Here is a 15,800-nt window from a genome sequence, read left to right as displayed (position 1 = left end):
ATGGCAGATGACAGTGCTCCCAGGAGGGAGTCCTGAGAGGGACCTCCGGCTAGGCTGGAGTATGGAGACAGACACAGATAGTTCTTTTATTAGATAGGTAGTATAAGCACCGGAGGTGACAGTAGTGAGCTGGTATGCCCAGCAGGGCTGAAGTCCCTCAGATACTGGAACTGCAATCCCAAGGTTGCTAAGCTGCAAAGAGACTGTAGATAGTGAATAGACAGGGTATGCAGATATACATAGCCAGTACTAGATAATAACTCACATAAGGTATTGCGATGGCTCAGTAGCTGGAAAGGGTTAGGCCCTCGAGGAGCGAGTACCTGGTTCCAGGGAAAGCTCAGAGAGAGCAGTGGTCACTCATAATAATCTGTATCTGGAATATCTTCTAGTCAAAAGAGAATCTTCAGAGTGTTCAGGAACATAAGCCCTCGAGGAGCAAGTGCCGGTTCCTATATACCTTCTGAAATAGTAAGTCACAAATGTCTGTACATGCAATAGCTTCTGGACAAGGAGAATCTTCAGAATATTCAGGAACATAGGCCTCTCGCTAGTCTGAAATAATAACTCTCAATGTCTGTCTCTTGTGATCGCTTCCAGGCAATAGTCTTCAGAGGGTTTAGGAACATAGGCCCTCGAGGAGCGAGCGAGTACCGGTTCCTATCTGTAGTCAGAAATAATAACTCACAAATGTCTGTACCTGCGATAGCTTCTGGGCAAGGAGAATCTTCAGAGAGTTTAGGAACATGGGCCTTTGAGGAGCGAGTACCGGTTCCTTTCTGTAATCTGAAATAGAGAAAGAGAATGAGGCCCCCGAGGAGCGGGTACCCCTGGTAGGTCCGGAGAGGCAATGTTGCAAGAGTGAAGCGGGTCCGAAGCAATCCCGCAAGCAATCCTTTGGGTGCAAAGTAGTCTTGGACAGCCGAAGCTAGTCCAATCGGAGTCCTTGCTAACTCGATCTGTTAGCAAAAGTAAAGAGTTTTATGTTGGAAACGGATGATGTCAATACAGGGGGACACCCCTGAGGTTCGCACCCTTGCTGGTACATACTTTGGAGCTCGTGCCCTACGTCATTAGGAACATGGCGGATCCGCAGTGTCGAGCTGGCCCGGGGATGCCGGGGAGAAGCGGCATGGAGACGCCGCGGCATCAAGCCATCCATCAGGCACGGAGGGAGTTGCCACAACTGAAGGGTCTGCAGTATTGCTACCACCATTATTAGCTCTAGTGCTACCCCTCTATTGCATCATCCATATACATCTAGTCCAACAACGGATCCTTGTTTCAGCCACGGCTGGGCTTCCTCAGGGACATATTCAATGTCCCTGAGGAAGTTGGTTTGTTAGTATGTTGGTTTGTTAGTCTCGGTATAGGTAATAGTTTTGATCCTTGACATATTTGTTTTTATAGGTATTAATTATAACCGATATAAAGACATTGACAGTGATACTTCATTTAAGTGTAGATTGAGAGCAGTAAAAACAGGTAAGATGTTGGTATGTCTCGGGCGTTTTAAAATTTGGGCACTTTAAATTTTGGCGCTTTAAAATTTAAATGATAGAGATGGATATAAAAAACTTGTTGAGTTGAAGAATAACTTATACTTTTTATTTGGTTGTCGGATGTAGGTGATTTTTTTTGAAAATGTCCCTGAGGAAGCCCAGCCGTGGGTGAAACAAGGATCCATTGTTGGACTAGATGTATATGGATGATGCAATAGAGGGGTAGTCCCCACCTTTCGGTATAAGTTGAGAAGCGGTGGAGTTTTACAGAACAGCGCTGTGTGCGTGTATGAAATTAGTACCCTCACTTGTTGTGATTAAGGGTTTGAACATTACAAACATATGGAGCACACGATTGTACCCTAATAAGATTGGAAACTCTGTGAAAAAAAGTGTTTCTCTATTATAAGCGCTTTGAGGCATTTTTCCACTTTATTGTGAAAAATTGTATGAATTACATTGTGTCATCAGTGTATTGGTTTTTAATGTGTGAATGGTTGAATGATTGCAGTTCCATCATATGAAGAGGCAACACCCAACAATATTACTGCCATCTGGGGATGGTGGCAGTACATGTCGGGGGACCCCTTCCAAGCAGTGTACAGTGGTAGGAAAGCAGCAGAGTCAGCCCATGCCCTCATCCCCTTCTAGCAGTCAGGTGGCAGGCCAGCAACCCCCTGACATGTGGCAGAAGCGACAACCCACCATGGAGGAAATGGGGTGGAATGCAGTAACGCTATCCCAGGGTAGGAGGCAGGCAGGCAGCCTCAAAAGTTGTATCCAGGACCATTGGGGAAATGATTGCCCTTGATGACCAGCCCTTGCAGTTAGTGGAGAATGTGGGTTTCAAGCGTTTTTTGAAGGTCTTACTTCCAAATTACAAAATCCCCTCTAGAACCACATTTAGTAGAAAGGTCATCCCCAGCCTGTACAAGCAGTGTCGCAGTCGCAATCAAGCGCTGCTAGCTAAGGCAGAGGGAAAAGTGCATTTCACCTGCGATATCTGGACCACCATGAATGCTGCACACTCTTACCTCTCTCTGACAGCACACTGGTCGGACATGGCTGAGGCAGGGGCAGCCAGCAGCTCTATTACTGAAGAAGTATCAGGGTGGAGGTGGGATTTACTGCACACCCACCTGACGGACCAGGCCCATACCGCAGCCAATATTCTAGCATGTATCAGACAGATGCTGGAGGGCTGGCAACTACACCAGCAAGACAGGAAAACTCAGGCAGGGTTCTTTGTCACAGACAATGGTGCAAACATGGTTAAGGCAATAACCGACGGGTGCTTTAAGAACATCGGATGTTTTGCACACACTCTGCACCTGGTAGTGAAGTCAGCGCTGGGCTCAGAGTCCAATGACAAAGAGAATGAATACCTGCATAGGTTAATACCGCACATACTTGCTCGCTTCAGTCTGTGATCCCCTTGTGAAAGGGAAACTTGCCTTACAGTCCAATTGTCTGTCATTTGTGAAGGAGCTGCTGTTAGCAAAAGTCCGTGAACAGGAGCACCATAAGCAGAGACACATTAGGCTTGAAGCAGAGATGGAAACAGCAGGCACTTCAGAGAGTTGTGCTGCTAGCCCAAGCAGGAGCAGCACTGTGTCAGCGACAGATAGTACCTCCTCCTCCACGTCAGAACGCCCAAGGCATGTTGCCCATAAAGATTCATCAATTGTGCAATGGGCGAGAGAGAAAGCAGCTGGCATGAGTGACTCTTAGCCCGCCCAAGCAAAGGAGACACCAGCACAGCTGTCAGTGACATGGTATCTCTCAGAGTCGATACAGAACATGCAGACAGATCCGCTGGCATATTGGGCACACAAGTCCACTGTATGGCCACACCTAGCCAAAGTGGCTCAGCGATATCTGTCATGTCCACCAGCCAGTGTGCCCAGTGAACGTGTCTTTTCAATGACAGGGGATATCATGAGCCCTCACTGCTCAAGGCTGGCACCAGAGTTGATGGAAATGCTAGTGTTTTTGAAAGTAAATCTGCCTTTGCTTGGGTTTCCAAATTTTCCCTGTGAATGGCAAGATGAATAAAAGCCATTCAAAGCCTTGCAGCTGCTCCAACTGCCTCCTATGCTCCAGATAATATAAGCACTGCAGCACATGTACCTGACCTCAAACGCTGTGCCTGACCGTCCATTGCCCAGGCCGTACGTCCCTACAAGGGCCTGACCTCAAATGCTGTGCCTGATTGTCAACGGTCCAGGCCTTATGTTCCTACAAGTGTTTGACCTTGATTGCTGTGCCTGTCAGTCCAGGCCTTATGTTCCTAGGTCGGATTGATTTCTGTCCTCGATTGCTCTGCCTGTCAGTCCAGGCCTTATGTTCCTACAAGTGATTGACCTTGATTGCTCTGCCTGTCCGTCCAGGCCTTATGTTCCTACAAGTGATTGACCTTGATTGCTCTGCCTGTCCGTCCAGGCCTTATGTTCCTACAAGTGTTTGACCTTGATTGCTGTGCCTGTCAGTCCAGGCCTTATGTCCTTAGGTGGGATTGACTTCTGTCCTCGACTGCTTTGCCTGTCCGTCCAGGCCTTATGTTCCTACAAGTGTTTGACCTCAATTGCTCTGCCTGTCCGGCCAGACCTTATGTTCCTACAAGTGTTTGACCTTGATTGCTCTGCCTGTCCGTCTAGGCCTTATGTCCCTAGGTGGGATTGACTTCTGTCCTCGACTGCTTTGCCTGTCCGTCCAGGCCTTATGTTCCTACAAGTGTTTCACCTCTGTCCTGGAATGCTGTGCTTGTTTGTCCAGGCCTTATGTCCAGTCCTAATGGCTGAACCCTCATTGCAAAGGGAAACCTCAGTCTCTGGCAATTAAAACTAGTAATCCTTCACAGCATGGATCCTTAAATAAAACAAAGAGTTTTCTTTAGTTTCAGGGCAGAAAAGAGAACTTCCTTCGTCTTGCTTATGAAGTCATGATCTGTTTGCAAATGATTAAATCTGAACAATTTGTACCATTATACACTCTAGTGGGCAATCCATTCCAAGGAAGCCCTTTCCTGCTCTTAGGAAATGGAACTCTCCCCGGTCTTGCAGCCTCTCTCTTAGGACCTGTTGACCCATGTTTAACCGCTGTTCACATGGCACCCTGCTCCCTGTCGCCACGCTTTGAAGGCTCGTGCTCCACTCTAGGGGCCAACTCATTCCAAGGAAGTCCTTTCCTGCTCTTAGGAAAGGGAACTCTCGCCGGGTGTAGCCTGCCTGTTTCTCCCCTCCGACCCATGTTGAACCGCTGTTTAGGGGCGAACCCATTCTAGGGAGCTCTTTCCTGCTCGTAGGAAAGGGAACTCTCCCCGGGTGTAGCCTGCCTGTTTCTACCCTCTGACCCATGTTGAACCGCTGTTCCATTTTGAAATCAGCCTCTTTCTTTGCCAAGCTGTACTCTGACTGCTTTCCGGCCTACCTGTCTTTTGTCAAGGATATTCTCACACTACAGTCCCTGGGAATCCCGGGTGCAGCCAGCCTGTTTTAAAAGACCAGCGAGAGCCCACTGGACCCCAGTGGAAACCCCCCACTTTAGGGGCGAACCCATTCTAGGGAGCCCTTTCCTGCTCATAGGAAAGGGAACTCTCCCCAGGGCTCTTGTTTGAATATTTGCTACTACCACCAAAATCGGCACCCGCAGATGCGCCACTCCACCCAGGCATGGTTCATCATGTTTCAGGTCCTAGCACTCGTGTTAGATTCCCTGGTCCCTGTTTCAAGACGGGTCGGGAGCACAGTATGCACAGTTGACAGTCCCACCACATGCTGAGCCTCGTCTTGTCTTGCCTCCTTGTCTTTCCCTTATCAAACCACAGGGACCTGACTACCTCGGCTCTGCCAGCCTGCTTGCCCCTATCAACTTTCTGCCACTCTGCCTTGTTGCCAATCACCAGATGACTCACTCAACTCCTTGTGGTGTTATTGCCACTATCATGGTTCCTCAGTGTGTTGTTGCTAGTCTTTCTGCTTGCTATGTTCCCCCTTCATTGTGCTGTAGGATGTCAATACCACTTGTTTTGCCGCTTTGCCTGTCGTGCTGCCTTCGAAGGTTCATGCATCTGTTATTGGTGCTCTCTATTGAAGCTGTGGTGTGTTTTTGACACTCTTGCTGCACTCTTGCACCTTTAAAGTGCCTTAGGCTATTCATGCCACTTTGTGCCACTTTGCCACAGTCTAAGTACCTTGGAGCTCTTTTGTTGTTGTGATGATTGCTCCCCAGAAGTTTCATCAAAATTGATAATAAAACCCCAATTCTGCAGCCAAAAATAGGCTGGAAATCCTTCCCCCATTGACTTTTATGGGAACCGGAAAACGAATTCACATATCAACGTATGGGGCGCGCCATACGTCCGAATGCAATGGAAATGACCCCCGATGAATACGTATCATGAATGCAACGAAAATGTTTTGGCTGCACATCCCTAATGTCTAGCAGAGCTCCAATAAATTACAATTGAGGAGAGGGGCTCAAGTGGGATTTGGAGTACTTAAGAATGAACCCTAGTAACTCCAACACCTAGATGGTCTTCTGAATTGATTCTGCAGCACCCCACTGTGATGTGCTCTTGACCAGCCAATCATCCAAACAGGGATACGCATGCACCTCAGCTTGCATAATTGTGCTGCCACCATGGCATTTAGTAAAGACATACAGGGCTGAAACTAAGCCAAATAACAGTACACAGTACTGGAGGTGCTGGTTACCTATCATGAATATGCGATATTTCCTATGATGTGGGAATATCTTTATGTGAGTGAAAGCCTCCTTGACATCCAAAGAGCATAGCCAGATCTGTCTTTGAAGAAAGGGAATTAAGATGCCTTCTTGAACTTTTCTCTTTTGAAAAATGTGTTCAAGGTCCTGTTTTCTTTAGAATCAGCAAATACTTGAAGTAAAATCCCTTCCTCTTGCTCCTGGTAGAATAGGTTTGTCTGGTGTCAGGGAGTATCTTACTGCTGAGGGAATTCTGCGCTACAATGAAGCACAGAATTTGAACAGAATTCTCCTCCTGCACAGAATTCCCATTTTCTTTGCAGAATTTGGTGAAAATGGAGTAGACCATGGCATGTCCCAAGCAGAGTCCATCCCGCTCACGGTATAGATGAAGCAGGCCCTAGCATGCCACGAGCATAGCCCATCTCGCTCCCGCCAAAGATGGAGCAGGTCCCGGCGTGCTGTGAGCGGAGCCCATCCCTCTTGCAGTGAAGATGGAGCAGGCCCCTGTGAGAGTGAGTCTGTGTGTGTGTAAAATTGCAAGCCTGTAGGGGTGAGAGAGAGCATGGGTGAGGTTGTGTGAGTGCCAGAATGAGGGAACTTATGTGAGGAGATTGTGAAGGAGTATGTATGTATGTGAGAAATTGAGAGCTGATGTGTGTGAAAAAGGATTGTGTGCATATGTGAGAATGAAGGTGTGAAGGTGCTTGTTTGTGAAGAAGGAAGCCTGTGAAAGGATGTGTGAGAGAGAAAAGGAGTCAGTGTGCATGGATGTGTGTGAAAGAGAGAGAGAGGGAGCCTGTATGAGGGTGTGTGTGTGCACGCAAGCGAGAGAGAGCGGGAGCCTGTATGAGGGAGTGTGTGTGTGTGCACGAGAGAGCGCCTGTATGAGGGGGTGTGTGTACATGAGAAAGAGAGAGAGCACCTGGGTGAGAGGATGTATGTTTGAGAGAGTGAGCCTATATGAGGGGATATGTGTGTGCATGCAAGAGAGTGAGCTTGTATGAGGGGATGTGTGTGCACGAGAGTGAGAGGGAGCCTGGATGAGAGGATGTGTGTGTGTGAGAGAGAGAGAGAGAGAGAGAGAGAGCCTACACGAGGGGATATGTGTGTGTGCGTGAGAGAGAGGGAGCCTGTATGAAGGTGTGTGCATTCAAGAGCAAGCCTGTATGAGAGTCTGTGTGTGTATGTGAGAGAGGGACAGAGGGAGCCTGTGAGGGGCAGTGTTGAGAAAGGTTTCCAACTGGTGGAGTGGAGATAGAGTGGAAGGGGTTAAGCCAAGAGGGGGAGGAGAGAGATGGCAGTTGGAGGAGTTGGTACCCGAAAGGGCAAAATGAAAGGAGACTGGCCAGGGGAGAGAGGGTGGAAGAGACATTTTTACAGTGAACTTCTAGGGAAAGTCTGCATCTTTAAGTAATAACTATTTTCTGTATTACATTTTAAGTTAATTACTTAAAGACTGTCATGTATTTGTGCTATTTTGACCAACATAAAGTGTACAGAATTTTTATTTTTTATGCACAAAATTCTCCCAGGAGTAGTATCTGGGCTCAGCAATCAGGATCTCTCCAGAGAGAAGGTGTGTGCTTAGAGAGGCAAGGCTGGTGGAGACCAAGGGAGAAGCATGAGGCAGGAACACTAGAAATGGAGACAAACAGAAGACTGGATTGTAGGACAACAAGGTTTATCAAGCAGGACCATGGTTACAGGAAAATTGGGAATCACACATATAGCAAATCCATGGAATTGACGCAAAGAGTGTTGTCAGACCAGCAAACGTGTATTAGGCTAGAGTTCTTTATATACAGCCCCCAATTTGGGACACACCCAATGCTGGTCTAAACAGGAGCTTACAAGGGCATATCTGACTCAAGGGGAGAGAGGCCTGAGAAGATATGGAATCCATTCCCCTTCATGGGGCGACTGGAGCAGAGAAGTATTGAAATGGCAAGGAGTGGGTTCTTTTCCCCAGGAGCACCACCATGCAACCAAATGGAGAAGTGCAGGCATTGTGTGAGTTAACCAATTGGGCTTTTGAACTTTTTCCATGGAGACTAAACACAGCACGCTGCACAGACAAGGATATCTAGAAGCAGCATAAGTTCAGAGGGAACTTATAGCAGCTGATACCTTGTTGGTTTTATCAAAGAAATAACTACACACAATTCATCCACTAGCATATAACTGGTTTTATTGAAAAATATATCACCTCATGTTGCACAGCTCATCCAATATTGTAGAACTGACAGTAAGAGCAAAAAGCTGTTCCTAGACATTGCATCCAATGACTCTGCAAATCTGATTTGAGGAAAAAGTGCCATCCTATTCCCTCAAGCTGAACAGTATAACTCCTATAAAGCACATTAAGCCCCTGAAGCAGCTCCAAGACAGGAGCAAAACTCGGCCTGAGTCGGGCTTTTTAAAATGTTTATTGTCTCCTTTTGTTGTGTCCGTCGCTGTCCAACGTCTGTGCTCCGCCCACCTTACCTCGTGGCGACTCCCTTCGGGCTGCTGCGGTGTCTCCACATCGTCCTCCTCCGGTGTTCCTGGACTGGCTCGACGCTGCTGGCCGCCATGTTGACCAGATGCCTAAGGGCGCGTGCGCGGCCCAACTGATGTACCAGCGTTGGCGTCCCCCTGAGATGACGTCACTAGCTCCAGATATTTAAGGTCTCAGTTTTCACTAACAAGACGAGTTAGCAAGGGTTCGCTTCCCCCTAGTTGCTGCAGATGGGATTCGCTCTCCACAAAGCCAGCTACTCTGCCTCCTCTGACTTCACTAGAGGTACCCGCTCTTCGGGGGCCTCACTCTCTCTTTTTCTTTGCAGGTCGCAGTCCGGAACCGGTACTCACTCCTCGAGGGCCCACATCCCGGACTTGCTCCTGGATACCACTTCTACTAAGAAGTCATCGCTGCTTACAACATCAGTGAGTTTCCATCTATCTCTCAGAGCTTTCCCTGGGATCAGGTACTCGCTCCTCGAGGGTCTAATGCATACCTTCTCCTGGGCTGCCTTAAGAGACTATTGTGGGAGTGTTACCATCAAGGACTTGTTCCTGAACGCCGCATGCTTTGCCCGCTCACTTTCTTAGTTTCTCTAAAGCTCAGGCACCTGGGGATCGCTGTTCCAGTACCTGAGGGACGGCAGCCCAGCCGGGCGCTTCCAGTTCACTACTGCCACCTTTGGTGGTTTACTATATTGTCTAATAAAAGAACTAGTGTGTGACTGTCTCCTACACTAAGCCTGACCAGTGGTCCCTCTCTGGATTTCCCCCGAGGGCATGGTCACTTGCCACTGGTCCAAGGATCCACCCACAACTATTCTAAATAACTACATATTGCTAAATACCAGCTTCAACAACAGAGCTTTCTGACACCTTTGAAATAAATTTTTATTGATAGACGTCTTGCTAGTGCTGTATGAAGGGAAACCAGCACAGAAGGATGATAAATTGAAGGGTTGGGTAAAGAGGTCTATGACATTGTGAGGTGTGAACAGTGCGCTGGGGAAAGGGATGAATGTTATGGCCGCTGGCTGCGGCGGTCCGCAACCGGGGCCGGCCACTCACCCACGGTGTTGGGCTGCCTCCGAGGCACCTGCAGGAGCAGGCAGCCGTCCCCAACACTCTTCGCGGCCGTTGCTGCTGCTGAGGCCTGGCTGCATTGCTTCCTTCCTGCGGTGCTGACTCCTCCTCCTTTGGGTCTGCCTAGAGCTGCATGCGCGGCTGAAGACTAAATTTGAAGGGGCCATGACAGGAAGTTGTCACGGCTCCTCCCTGGGACTCCTCATTGAGTTCCTGTATATAAGGTAAGGTCTGCTCCTCAGACTTTGCCTTGGTATCTTGGCTCCTAGTCAGGTGTGGTTCCTGAGCTCTGAGTTCCTGTTCCTGTCTTGATCCTGGTCTCTGCTGTTGGTCCTCTTCGGTCTTGTTCCTGCCCTTCTGATCCCAGCTTCTGTTTCTCCTCTCGTTGGACTGATTCTCCTGGCTTCAACCACTGGACCGGCTTCCGCCCATTCTCCTGGCTTCAACCACTGGACCGGCTTCCGACCATTCTTCGGCCTCAACTCCTGGACTGGCTTACGACCTGCTGGAGGCGCCAGCTGTCTGGATTCTATGACCTGCAGGAGGCATCTGCATCCAGACCTATCTTCAGTGATTCACCTAAGTCCAAGCAGCCCAGGTCGCTATGGGCCCCTCTTGGGGGGACCGCGGGCTTCCAGTGGCGAAGTACCTGTTCAACTTCTGCTTTACCTGGCCTTGCCTTCTGACGGTAGGGACCTAAGAGGGTTTATTTTCTCCGAGGTAGCGCTAACTCTACCTCTGAGTAAGGGTCCACCTCCAGATCCGCAACAATGAAGTAATATAATGCCATGGAAGTTTGTGATTATGTATTTGATGCCCATTGGATGAGAATTTTGATGTATGTCTGAAGGGGAAAAAAAACAAACAAACACAACTCTCCCCATAGGGCAGAAAGAGAGAAAAAGGCATTGGATGGTATCAGCACAGGTCTGTAATTATGACCTGTGCAGATATGATGTGTTCAGTAATGCAAAGTGTTAAAATATCTCATCCCTGTAAATAGTTCTTGACGCACTAGATATTCCATAATCTGGGCAGCCAGGACTGACACTTCTGCCCAAGCCCACCCCTTTACAATCACATAATACACAAACACAGATTTGGGAGTCAACAGGCCGCAGTGTTATTAAACACCCCAGAGCCCGAGCCATACACATATAACCTTGAATTTCCCCCATTTACACCCATCTGCCGCACGCTAGTAAGATGGGCAACCCAGGCTAACCCAGCCTGCAAATTGTATAAACCCAGGCTATCCCAGCCTGCCAGATGGGCACTCCCTAGGCTAACACAGCCTTTATGAAGCGCTCACCTTTATCACATCCCCACGACTCCCACCGCCATTCAGCAAGGAGCTGAATAAGTCGACCCCCGCCACCGTCCAGCAAGGAGCCATACCAGCCACAACTGCACCCAGTTGTTTGGCTAGGGACCATTGACCTGCTCCCTGCCAGGTCAGCCACCAGTTACCACAGCACAACCCCCCACCAATTGGCTTGGGCTACCCCCCCCCAAAAAAAAAAATTATGTATTTATTTATTTAACATTTTTCTATACCGGCCTTCAAGGAAGAGTACCATATCAGGTCGGTTTACATCGAACAGGGGATAGATAAATATAACATGAGGAACAACTTTTTATAATCCGAGGAAGCAAAAAAGTAAGGAAGTAAAAGTAAAAAAGTTACATTAAAACAAGGATAATGAACTTGGAAGCTGATTCAGCTGGAAATGAAGCTGCAACAATGATAAAACCCCAACAACAAACAATAACAACAAGGGCGGGTGGGTGGGATGCAGCGCCAGATGCCAGGCCGAGAAGAGAGACAGACCCGATGAATCTGGTAGTCTCTCTTCCAACTCCTCCTCCCCCCTCTCAACTAACACCACAGGAGCCAATCGGCTCCCACCACTATGTGGTTCAAAAGAACCACCAATCCCAGAGCAGCAGGAAGCACGAGGAGCCTGGGGGCCGGCCGGCCAGCCACCTCAAGGCTTCCCTTCCCCCTGCATGACGCCAGCCAGGCTTGCATTAGCGAGCCTCGCGCCATATTATCTTGGTCGGGGCAGGCATGAAGCCTACCCGACCTCTCAGAAAATAAACTTGCAGTTTTGGAATTTGATACAATGTTAGCCATTGAGGAAGCCTGCCCTTATGCATGGAAGCAGAGATCATGGAGAGAAGTGAGGGGACATCCGCTCTGTTCTTACCGTAAAATATGAAAAAAAGCATGCTGATCCCTTTAGGTTGACTTCACCATCTGCATAACCTACTTTGAAGAACCCACACAAAAGATGGAAGGGATGACCCCTTTTTATGCACTCTGGCAGGAGATTATAATTGATTTTAAAAAAGGCACAGTCAAAAGTTTCAGAAGGTTCTCTGGCTGGCTCCATTGGATGATGTCACCCACTTGTGAAGATAGCTATCCTACTTGTCCTTGGTGAGTAATGAAACATGCCTCAATTTGAAACATTTACTTGAGGTCAAAAAAAGACTATAGTTAAATCTGCATGAGCTTTCTACCATTGAAAACCATTGCGCTGAAAAACACAAAAACAATCTACTTGGATACAAAAGAATATGTTATTGTAACTTGGAAAATTTGTATTTAAATGCAGACTTCCTTTGACCAAAGAAATGGCAAAACACTTAATGCAATAAAGGTATTAACTAGAAAACAAAATACCAGAAGAACTCATTTTCTTTGGTTTTATCCTAGACCTGAGAATACATTTTGGAAAGGTTTTAAACCTCTCCCAGCTATCTAGTCACTCCAAACCACTATGACTATAAATTCTTCCTGGAGGGTAATGCTGTACTGTTTGTTGTCATTAATCCATGATAAGTCTGCCTTGATATGTACAATATAAGAATAAACATAAAATGATGAAAAATGGCCTATTAGAAGACATGCTTAACGGCAAGTAGCTACTATCATTGAAAGATTTCAAAAAAGATTTTTTGGCAGAAGTAAAAAGGAAAACTAATAGAGGAAAGAATAAAAACAAGATACCCAAATATTGATGTCTGAAGGGATAAGTACTTTTCCTTTAAGCGAGAAAACTACCGGTAGGTAAAGAATGATGGCCTTTGAGTAGCTTCTAAAGCAGTGGTTCTCAACCTTTCTAATGCCGTGACCCTGAAATACAGTTCCTCATGTTGCGGTGACCCCCCGCCCCATATGACCCCCCGCCCCATATGACCAAAGCCCCACCCTCACCCCGCCCCTCGCCCCGCGAGGGCGGGGTGAGGGTGGGGCTTTGGTCATATGGGGGCGGGGTTATGGATGGGGTTGGATTTTAGTGCATACTTATTTATTATGACATTTATAACAGAACCACCATTCCTCATAAAACAATAAAATTAAGAAACATAAAGCATCAGTTATAATAGTAAAACCATACTAATAAAAGAATATTTTAAATTACTGATAAATAGAATTTCTATTAATTAAAATCATATACATTTTTATAATTTCCCAACACCAATAAAATATTTCAAAACAGCACATATATCAAATAACACACAATAATTAAAACTAATAAGGATTTTAAAAAGCCCCTGCTGTCCATACATGGGAGCTCTTGATTTCCAGTCACCCTGATATTGTCGAGGATTAGGAGGTTATCCTCTCTCTCTCACACATACTCACATGTCCATTCTCTCTCACACATACACTGTCACATACTTACACATTCATGCTCTTATACCCACCATAACCTCTCACTCTCACAGACACTGATACACTCTCAGGGTGTAAGACACTCTCTCCCCCCCCCCCCCCCACTCACACACACTCTTACTCCCCTGGATTTTCTCATACACACTCATGCTCTCACTCTTACTGGCTCCCTCACAACCTCAGAGCCTCTCAGATAAAACTCTATGCAGCAGAAATAATGCTGAATGTTGAGAATTGTGTTATGCAGACTAATCTGGAAAATGCACTAATTTCTACATGAGTCATAATGAATCAGTCCTCAGCTGCAGGCATCAATTGATTATCCTGGCTCCCTTTAAGTTTGCCAAATACAGTTCATGTGTAACAGCAATCCTAATTCTCCACCAGATCAAGCTGATTTCACATCCCACTTCATACTTTGTCACCTCCAGCTGAGTCAAACAATTAATCTAATTCCTGCCACTGCTGCCACGTGGCTATTGGGGAGGCACTGATTGCTGCTATTGGCACTGAAGCCCATTCTGCTGCCTCCTCTGTGCAGGCCCCCTGGGTTTCCACTTCCTCCATGTTGATCTCGTACATTGTGAGATCCGCCATAGAGAAAGTGCTACTCTTGCACATTCCCAAAGATTACATGTGCCAATCAGTAAAAAGTATTTTTTTTTTACATCTGCTTCCCTTTCTAATTTTTTGCCATTTCCTTTTATATTGCCTTTTTTTCTATTTCTTTTCTCTCCACCTGTCTTCTTCCCTCAAACACACAGTCAGGTTCTCATTCTCACATGCATTTCTCTCTCACACACACATACACAGGCTCTCACTGGCACAGGCTGTCTGAGTCTCACACACAGGCTCTCTAACACCCCCACATGCTGCCTTGCTCAAGCACAGGCTCTCACTCTTACATGCTGTCTCTTTCACACACACAGAGGCTCTCACATGCTGTCTCTGCAAACACACACAGTCTCTCAACTCATCTCATACTCGCACACACCTCTCTCTCACTTCTGGGCCTCTTCTTTACGGGTTGCCACAGGATGGGCTCTGCAGTGGCCCTAGTCTTCCCGGCCCCGCTGCTCCTCTTCTGCACGCGGCTGAAGCGCCTCTTCTACCCACGCGGCTGACGCGCCTCCTCCTTCCTCCCCTTGCGGCTCCGGTAACATTTGTCTTCCGGGGCAGGGCGGGCAGGAAGGAAGTAGGAGGAGCACCTGCAGTGGCTGATACACCTCCTTCCTGCCTGCGCGGCTCCAGCAACATATGTCACTGCGACGCGCTAGCTTTTTGGGCCATGTCTCTTCCCTTTTGGGGTTGGAGGAGGCAGGTCGTCAGCTTCGCCCCGCCTCCCCGCAGCAGCCGTGGCGCCGCGGACCGGCAAAAAACCCCAACGGCCCGGTACTGGTCCGCGGACCGGTGGTTGGGGACCTGCTTTAGGCGACCCCTGCGTTTTGGTCGTTCGACCCCCGCCGGGGTCGCGACCCACAGGTTGAGAACCGCTGTTCTAAAGCAATGCTAATTCTAGGCACAGGAGGACAAGTTAGAACTACTCCCAAAAGCAAGAGATTTCAAGGAATAACTTTCTTTAAAAAAAAAAAAAAAAAAAAAAAAGAATAGTTTATATATAGCATTAAAGAAGAAAAGCTAAGCAAATTTGAGACTTAATTAAATTATAAGTGGTTGCAGATCATGTTTTAGAGATGCAACACTTTTAGATTTACAATCTGTCTTTTTTCTTTAGATGTGAAACTGCAGATGTTTTAAATTAAATGACTAAGAAGATGGAAGATTCTAGGAGTGCTGTGCCACATAATCATATATCAAAATCACAGATACTGTTTAATTAGGAATTTTTTTTTTATAGACACATAATGGGAGATAACTAAGTAGAACAGGTTCCTAAGAAATCATTTTTCAGATTTAAGACACCTTGCTGAAAGCTTTTATAACAATTTACTTTGATACAATTTTAAATTATTTATACCTTAACTTTTCAGAGGCACTGAGCTTTCAAATCACAACAGAGAAAAATTCACCTAGTTTTGTAAACTGATGGAGAGGTCATAACTCTTGACAGCTAGTCAAACGATATTAAGTTACTCCACTAAAACATATCTACAACTTATTTGGTGAGCTTCATTTCTACCCTGTAATGGACAAAACAAAAGTTGAACTTTTTCTGCCTTCTTGCAGCTGCATACTCTCAGCAGGTTTCCGGTCACCAGCCTATACTCACGCTAATAAAACAGCTAAACATTCAATTCATGGAGCACAGCCACAAGCAAGCCTGCATCTTTCAGATGCAAATG

Source organism: Rhinatrema bivittatum, chromosome 9 (genome assembly GCF_901001135.1).
Source record: "Rhinatrema bivittatum chromosome 9, aRhiBiv1.1, whole genome shotgun sequence".
In the NCBI taxonomy this organism is placed as follows: Eukaryota; Metazoa; Chordata; class Amphibia; order Gymnophiona; family Rhinatrematidae; genus Rhinatrema; species Rhinatrema bivittatum.
Note: the sequence above shows the minus strand (reverse complement) of the source record.